General features: G+C 41.0%; 1 long non-coding RNA gene across 1 annotated transcript; it reads left to right on the top strand.

The window, feature by feature from the left end:
* The first annotated feature begins 1,172 nt into the window (after positions 1–1,172).
* Positions 1,173–6,427, top strand: LOC128085283 (uncharacterized). The gene is made up of 3 exons (XR_008208874.1): positions 1,173–1,283; positions 2,122–2,301; positions 6,065–6,427. It is a non-coding gene; the product is annotated as an uncharacterized LOC128085283 (long non-coding RNA).
* The last annotated feature ends 2,228 nt before the right edge of the window (positions 6,428–8,655 follow it).

Genomic DNA, 8,655 nt, shown 5'->3' with positions numbered 1-8,655 from the left:
TTCCAGGCTGCAGCTACACCCGAAGCTGAAGCCTTTCCTGAGGTGACAGAAGTGGTGCCTTTCTCCCTTTCTGTGGTCTCTAGATTCAGGGCAAGCGCTACAAAGTGGAAGAGACTTTTTCTGCTTTCCTTCCATCCCAGCATGTGTTATTTTGCTACTCAGTTATAAATGATAGCATTTTATAATGGAGTAATGATCTCACTGCCTTCCCCAGGCAGAGCAATTAGTGTTATGACTGGGGCTGACTAGCAGTATCCAACATGTAGCACCACAGTATCTTTATCTTAAATGTGAACTCCTGACTCCACTGAAAACCAAGCAGGCTTCATCTGAATTGTCAGGATTTTGTTCCTGGTAACATTGCTTCAAAACTTACAGCAGCTCAAAGAGATGGGTTTGGTGAAGTTCTGTTTGTTTAGGTACATTCACACAGGCATGAAGTCAGTGCAAAAATGTTGGAGATGAAGTAAAAAATATTCCGTGTTTCCTGCTTCCTGTGCGCTAGCTTCCATCCCAGCAAGAGCACTGACAGAGGTTTTGTGTTTGTGGTAGGGTGGGTCAGGATTTTCAATGCTTTTTTTTTTTTCCCCTCTCCTAAAAATAATGTCACAAAAACAACAATAGATCCAAGCCATTCATTCCCCTCAAATGAAAACTAAACTGAAATCTTTTCTTCCCGTGAAATCTAACAGAAAATTATCCTGATCGGAAAAGGATTTTCCAATCCTTTCATCAAGTGAAATCTGGCTCTCAGGGCTAAGATTTGAGACTCTGCCTACTTTTTTTTTTTTTTTTTAAAAAAAAGAGCCTGTCCAACAAGAGATCTTTGACAGGCTTGAAACACTGCAGCAACCTTTAATTTAGAGAAATTATTTCCAGTAGAGAAAGCGGCTGGTCATGTGCAGGACTCAAATTAAGACCAACAGCAATACCAACAAAAAAACAGAAATCAGGATGCATGCCATCCAGGCTTGGCTCTAAGGCTGATTTGTGCCTCACCAGCAGCTGCTGAAATAAGGAGCTGCCCTGAGGAAATAGGTATACAAACGGCAGGGTGGGTGCTTTTTTCTTCTTTGCCTCTCACCTATAACCCTGAAACAACCAGTTGCCCTTGTGGTGGATGATTATAATAATTATTGGAAAACAATTGAAGTGTGATCAGGTGGGGAGGGCAGTAATTGAAATATTGACAGGTGGTTGCTTTGTGCTGAGCATCAGGTTTTAAGATCAGCTGCGCTCCTGTTGGACTCCACCTAGGATGCTGCTGTCTTTAATTAGCCAAGGTATAGATTTTACTAAAAGATCTACAGAGAAATCAGAGCAAGTTTTTCTAGAAGAAGCTGCATGTGCCATACATGTAATCTTTTCTTATGGAGTTTTATGTATCCTTTAATACACAGGATTTTGTTCTTTTTTAGATAGAGCTTCATGAATGCGAACTTTGTCTACCTTCTCTGATGATTAAGTATTATTGATGTGTGATATTATTACAGTTGGGTGGTGCTAAGGTAATCACTTCACAAAGACACAGGTAGGATGGGAGGAATTTAATGCCTAAGCAACTCAGTTAAGGATAAGCAGAAGTTCAATTTTTAAGAATTTTTTGAGTTTATTTGGGGGTGGAGTATAGTTTATGGCCTGAGCAACAAATGTGAATTACTGAGAATTTAATGACTTCTAGAAGTATGTATGTATGTGTTCAAACATTGTTCATAATAGAATAAAATAACGATAGATTTTCTAGGATTCTATTGAGTATGTATTCCTCAGCTTCCTGGTAAGGCAAAAAAATTTCCTGAAATGATACTAAATTTGAACGTCTTCCTGAAACATTCATAGAATGGATGGCACTGGAACAGGCTGCCCAGGGAGGTGGTGGAGTCACATCCCTGGTAGTGTTCAAGAAATGCTCAGTGTTTTATGGAGGGCCATGGTTTATTGGAGAGTATTGGTCATAGGTAAATAGTTGGACTGGGTGATCTTAGAGGTCTTTTCCAGCCTTGGTGATTCTATGATTCATTAAAGGTAACTTCATCAATTATTGCTTGAAGACTATACAAAAGATTCAAACACTCGTTCTTGAAAGAATTTCCACAGGTTTCACTTTTCTTTTGATCACAGCTTCTGAGACAAACTAGACTGTGTGTGATTTTTGGACATCAGAGAAGAAATACACAATTTTCAATGAGCTGGTGAAATAGCATCCCTTCCTTGGCCAGCATCCCTTGGAAAAAGACAATGATTGGGTTTAATGAAGAAGAAAAACATAAGGAATGGGACAAGGAATTCGAGTTCACATAGGTAAGTGCCCTTTACACTTGGTAAATGAGGCTTCTGCTTCAACAGAAACACCTTTGCTGTTGCAATTGGTATTTCTGAGCGTGCTGATAATTTATAATTTTAGGATGCTGATCTTCAGTAAATGCTGCAAGCAATTGAACTTAACGGATTTTTGAACAGTCTACATAACTTCTGCTAGCCCCACAATTAACAAACATCAGCCTACTTCTACTGTTTTTATATTAACTCCATTAATTGCAGTATCCTTACTGAAACCTTTGGAAACAGCATGAGAAGCTCCACTCTGGTGCTGTTTCCCCAAAGTGTGCATGCACGCAGCCTCCATGGATTTCTTTGTCAGGCCAAAGGGAGGCAGCCAACAGGTCTTGCTCTGTGTGTGTATTCCCTGGAAAATGCAGTGTCAGGGGAAGGAAAATCTTTGTAGTTTCAGATTAATTCTAGCCTCCTTCCCTGTTGTAACTCTAGAGAGAACCATTTAGAAAAGTCAAACCTAATGAGGCTTTCCCTCTAGGAAATGCTCTTACCTTCTCAAATGAAACACCCCTTGAAGGATTTAATCAATTATAGTCATTAATTCTCCTAATTTGGCTAAAAATACATTCCCACACATTGAGAAATACCTCACTTTAGGTGGAATGAAGCTACCCGGGTCTCAACTACATCTTTGCCATTGAAGAAAAAAAATTGTTCTAGTTGAATTGGAAAAATATTAAAAATCCTGCCTCCAGCCAGAAAAGCAGGTTATTCAGATGAGAGTAGCTGTGCATTCCCCTGATTTTGTACCATGCCATGTGCTGAGGGACTTGATGTGGAAGAGGTTATGCTGGCCTGCAGCCCTGTCCTTGCCATACTGATCCCTTCACAGCTCCTTCTTTGCCTGGTGAGCTGGAGCAGAGCTGTCTTCTCTGCTACCTGTGGCTTGCTCCTGTTTAGAACAAAAAGTTGATCATCCAGCTTCTTGTTTTTTCATCCTCTCTTCAATCATTCTCTGAAGTATTTGGTTGGAAAAATATATGAGAAAACAAAATGGGTTTGCTGGAGTTCAATCAGCCCCTTGTCTTGGGTTTGTTTTTTCTTATCTGTTTTGGTGCCAAACCCAGCAAAGTACATCCTCAGGAAAATTAGTTATGTAAAGCATGAAAACAGATGGGGCAATGTTTAAGAGCCAGGCAGCCGTTCCAGAGGTACCTTTGGTCATATAACTCCTGACTCATTTTCAGAGGGTCCACATCTTTGACTTAGCAAGAGTTGCAGAAGCATAGGTTATTTGTTTGGATAGTTAACTTCAGTCAACACACAGCACAAAATTTTGGCCTCAGTGCTTTGATGGCAGCCTTCTCAGTGGGGAGAGCGTGTTTAACGCTGCAAGGTAAATGCTTGACTTCCTCCTCCAAACAGCTGATCGGCCTTGGCTCCTATTTGAGGGCACTCAGCAATTCTCACTGCTGTCATACCTTTCTCTCAAGTCTTCTGAAAATACATAGACCTAACTCAGAACACCAAACAAGATGATGATTATGGCAACTGCGATCTTTTGACGCACAGTAAATCATTTCATTGCATAATGGAACCATCAGACACAAAGTTAAGTATTAGCAGAACTTATAGAAGATACAGAGTGCTCCAGCTTCCTGTGTAATGTGTGGAGGTCAGAATTACGGAGGAATAAACCCCAAAAGATTTCCAATCAATAAAGGAAAAAAAAGAAAACAATTCCGAAAGATAGAAGCATTATGTCATAATGTCATTATTATATTTGTTTTCCAACACATCTAGGAGAAAAAAAATCAATACTAAACTCAGTCCCTTGTGTCCACTCTAGAGAGCATCCCATTGAGCTGTAGTGATAATTTGGTGTCCCAAAGACTGGACATAAATGTAACAGTTCTGTTTTGTACCCATATAAAAGTGGGAAACTCATATCCACCTTGTTAATGTCGTCTCTTTATAATCACATAGATGTTTCTTTTTCATCTGTTGGTCTGTACATCTATCCATCTATCTACTTATCTTTCTTTTTGATGAGCTATCTGCATTTAAGAATGAGATAGAACATAGTTGGTAGTGTTTTTGAAAGGCACTAACAATGATGGCTTTTCTAAAGAAGTAGCTCTCTGACCAGCAACGGAGGTAGGCAGAGATGACCCTAATCTAAACAGGAATGGTGAGGAGGAAGCCCTAGCCTATAGCCTTGCTGCAGGGCGGAGGATGCGTTGGGGTGAGGACAGGGGAAGGTGAGCCTCACCTTCCCATCTCCTCCTAGCCCCCAAATCCTGGAAATCAGCATCAGACTAGTCCCAGTTTTTCCATTCTCGAAAACTGGGCTAGATCATGGTTGCCTGTTTCCATCTAACATAACTGCTTGCTGCAATACTGTATTAATAGAGCAGGGGTCAGAGCATCATGATCAGTCCTTTTAAAATGACCACAGAGCAGTGTCAGCTTAATGACTCTGGTGGCTTAGCACCATTCATCTCTGCTGACCCAGCCCCTGTGCCTGGTACTGTCAGCTTTGTTTCTCTTCCTCTCTGGTTTTTGTGTAATTGCCTGATTCACCCATATCTCTGCGCTGCTGAAAAATGCATTCTCCGTACCTAGGAAAAACCTGTATAAATATTCTCAATAAATAAATAACAGTTGTCATTTTCAAAATATGACAATCTCCAGTTGCCTGTGCTTAAATTGAATGACATGTCATTTATCCTAATAGATGTGAATGCACGTATAGTACATATGAGTGAGTCACCTAATTCTCATTCACCTCAGCCTTGGTCTCAGTTGGGGGCAAGTGCCTCTAACAGGGTTTGGATGGATCAAATCACAAGCAGAAAAATCTTGGTCAATTATAGACGCCTAAGGCTAAAAGGGAGGTGTCTTTTTCTCCTCTTCTTTTTTTTTTTTTCCTCCTTCTTAATCTCACCAAGCACAGAATGCCCCTCCTATCCATAGGCTTACTGAAGGAGAGAGTCAATCTCTGATCTGTGGAATTTCTGGGAATATCTCTTCCCCCTGTAATTTAACATGACTCAATTCTCCATCCTGATAATACAAGCAGTGAGAAAAGCTCCTAATCCTATTGGCATACCCTCTTGTCAGCACCTCTTTATTTCACTGCTTTAAAGGCTCAACATGTTTTGATTTACAATAAGCACTAAGATAACTGCAGGTGCCCTTTCTAAAAGCAAGGTTAACTCACCTGAGATGAATTCTTTTTTTGCAAACAAAAGCAACACATGAGCAGGAAATACAATTAATACAGGTGTTTCCCTGAAACTTAGCAAATGCCATTTGTCTTGAAATGACATAAATCCCCATTACATAAACAGGCCCCAGAGGCTTGATTTGTATTATTTCTAGAGAGAAAGGATTTAAGCAAAAGATAAATGTAATGGTGATGGTGGTAAGAAATCCTTGTATTTACAAGGTATTTATTTGACAGTAAAACTACTAGTGTGTTATTTTGTGATTGTATTTAATAATATGTAAATGTTTTAATAGAACTGAGAAAAGCCCAGCCTAGGTAGGATTTCCAAGTTAACACATTTTTGCTGGTAATGTCATATCTTGTGTATTTGCAATACACCACAGAAGCAATCACACCAACATGCAGCCCTCCCAGTGACTTGCTGCTTGATGGTGGTAAGGTTGTATCCTCATAAGCATGCAGCATGAAATGTTCTGTAATATCACCACAGTGGATGGAGGCTCCACTCTCAGGGATGTTGCCCTGCAGGTCCTCAGTAGGGCTATTTTGCATTTCCAGGTGTCCTTCAGACTGGGAACAGGGCAGGGCCCTGGGACTGCCACCCACTCCCTGCAAGACTGCTGCTGTCCCCAGGGATGCAGGAGCTTATGGCAGGGGCATAATGAGAATCTGCATTGGCCTCTGTGGGACGAAACATGTGGGAAGAGCGTGATGAAACTAATCTGTCCCTTTTTGGGGAATGGTGCTCCCATGTGGCATATGACTCTTAGGAGATGACTGAAAAAGGAAAGTCAGAGCCTTCTACAGAAAAGAAACAATGGTTACCTTCAGCAGCAGCAGCTGTATCACAAGATGCTGGAGAATAGGGTACCTCATGGACAAAAGGTTTGTAAGCATGCTGTGAATGTGTTGATGAGGAAGCACACCAGGAAGCAGTGTGCCACTGCCAGGAAGCAGGAACAGCCTGCCACGTTAAGTTGTAATGTCAAAATTATTTGGTTCTTTCCAGCTCTGTTACTGACTTATACTGAACAGTCTTAGCAAGCTACCACACTTCTCTGTGACTTTTCATTGCTCCTCTTTCCTTGTTTAGCTGATCTTTCACTACAGGAAGACCAAGAGGTCCCACTTTTTTTTTAAATCCAACAGCTATGGTGCTGTGTTCAACCATCTGTATTGCATAATTTTCTGAGAAATGCACTGAGAAATGCACATAATTCTCTTGAGACTATTTTGCTTCTCTTCCTTTTGTCATTACCATTATGAAGTCTAGTTTATAAAGAGATATAAGGAAGGAGTAAAGTTATCATAGCTGCTTACGTCTAAAAAGCCAGTTCGTGACAGTATTTGAATTATAAGTTTTCTTACCTGTTTCTTTCCTTTGTAATTCACATATAGCTGCTTAAAAATACAATCCAACATTACCCAAAACAACAACAAGAAAAAAGTGGAAAAATTGTAAATGCTTAACAGGATCATCATACAATCATGCAATTATGTTGACAAGTACATTACACCGTTTTAGATATTCATTAAATCATCACCAAATTATAGAATCATAGAATTGTTTGAGTTGGAAGGGACCATTAAAGGTCATCTGGTTCAGCTCCCCTGCAAGGAGCAGGGACACCTACAGCTCAATGTGGAGCTCACAGCCCATTCAGCCTGACCTCGACTTTCTCCAGAGACAGGACATCCACCACCTCTCTGGGCAGCCGCCTTTATTGTAAAAATGCTTCCTCCTTATATGCAGTCTCAGTCTCCCTCTTTTAGCTTGAAACCATTTCCCCTGGTTCTATCAATGCAGACTCTGTTAAAGAGTCTGTCCCCTTCTTTCTTACAGCCCCCTTTTAGGTACTGAAAGGCTGCAGCTAGGGTCTCTGCAGAGCCCTCTCTTCTCCAGGCTGAACAGTCCCAGCTCTCTCAGCCTGTCCTTGTAGGAGAGCTGTTCCATCTCTTGGATCATTTTTGTGACCCTCCTCTGGAGGTGCTCAAACAGGTCAATGTCTACCGTGTACTGAGGACTCCATGTCTGGACACGGTACTCCAGGTGAGGCCTCATAACACAGAGCAGAGGAGCAGGATCAGCTCCCTGACCTGCTGGCCACACTTCTTTTGATACAGGCCAGGATACAGCTGGTTTTCTGGGATGTGAGGGCACACTGCAGGCTCACGTCCAGCTGTCATCCATCACTCCACCCAGGTCTTTTTGGCAAAGCTATGCTCTACCCTTTACAGTGGGAGTCACTGTGAAATCCAGTATCCTCCATTCATCCAAAACATATACTGTGTTTGATGAGTATTTTTGATCCTTGCCTTTTAACTGAGGCTCTGATTTCTGCAGCCAGTCCTGCTCAGCCATATTTGTTTAGCACAGTGTAAACCATTGCTTTCGGGTTAACTATGACCCTACAGAAAGTCAGCCTACAGAAATCCAATTGCATGGTTCTGACAAAAGTCAAAATACTGAGTTGATCTGGGCTTCTTTCTCTTCCCTATACTCATCTAAGCCAATACTTTTCAGTTTGAAGAAATCAAAGGGACAAAACTTTACAATTTCTTCCCTCATGTCTCTCCAGGCTTGAACATACTGTGAATCCCAAATGTCCTCCATTGTCCATTGGGTCATTAGGTGTCAGAAAAATGCTGGATTAGTTCCTTTCCCCTGAAAATTCAGGATTTAGTCAGACATCCACAGCCCCAGTCTGCTGACACTACCTGCTCCAGGAGTGACAAGTTGACATGGCTGTATGCTCAATTAAACTTGCTCTTCCTTTTTAAACAAGTGCTTTTGATGTCTAAATTATGTGCAAGTTTTCCTGTGCACTTTGACTACATTAAATTCAAAATGTCAAACTTTGGCTGCAAACTTTAACTTAGTTATTTGGAGAAAGAAGACTACTTTTTTTGACAAATATTGAAATTGAGTAAAAGTTGCAGTAGACTTTTTCTTTTTACAGAAAGCACGCAGCTTCCCTGGGAAGCAATTCTGAAATGTGTGATATGTAAAGCAAGGCGTAAAAGCTCTACTTCTCAGAAGTCTCAAGAACAAGGAATTCCAGCTGATGTCAGCTGGAGATGGAGAGTCATTATCTGAAAAGCTAGTCCTGATGTTCCACAAAACTTGCTTTCCAAACTTCACCAACCAT

Source organism: Tympanuchus pallidicinctus, unplaced genomic scaffold (assembly GCF_026119805.1).
Source record: "Tympanuchus pallidicinctus isolate F22 unplaced genomic scaffold, pur_lepc_1.0 scaffold3, whole genome shotgun sequence".
Taxonomy (NCBI): domain Eukaryota; kingdom Metazoa; phylum Chordata; class Aves; order Galliformes; family Phasianidae; genus Tympanuchus; species Tympanuchus pallidicinctus.
This window is presented reverse-complemented; position numbering and strand designations above follow the sequence as displayed.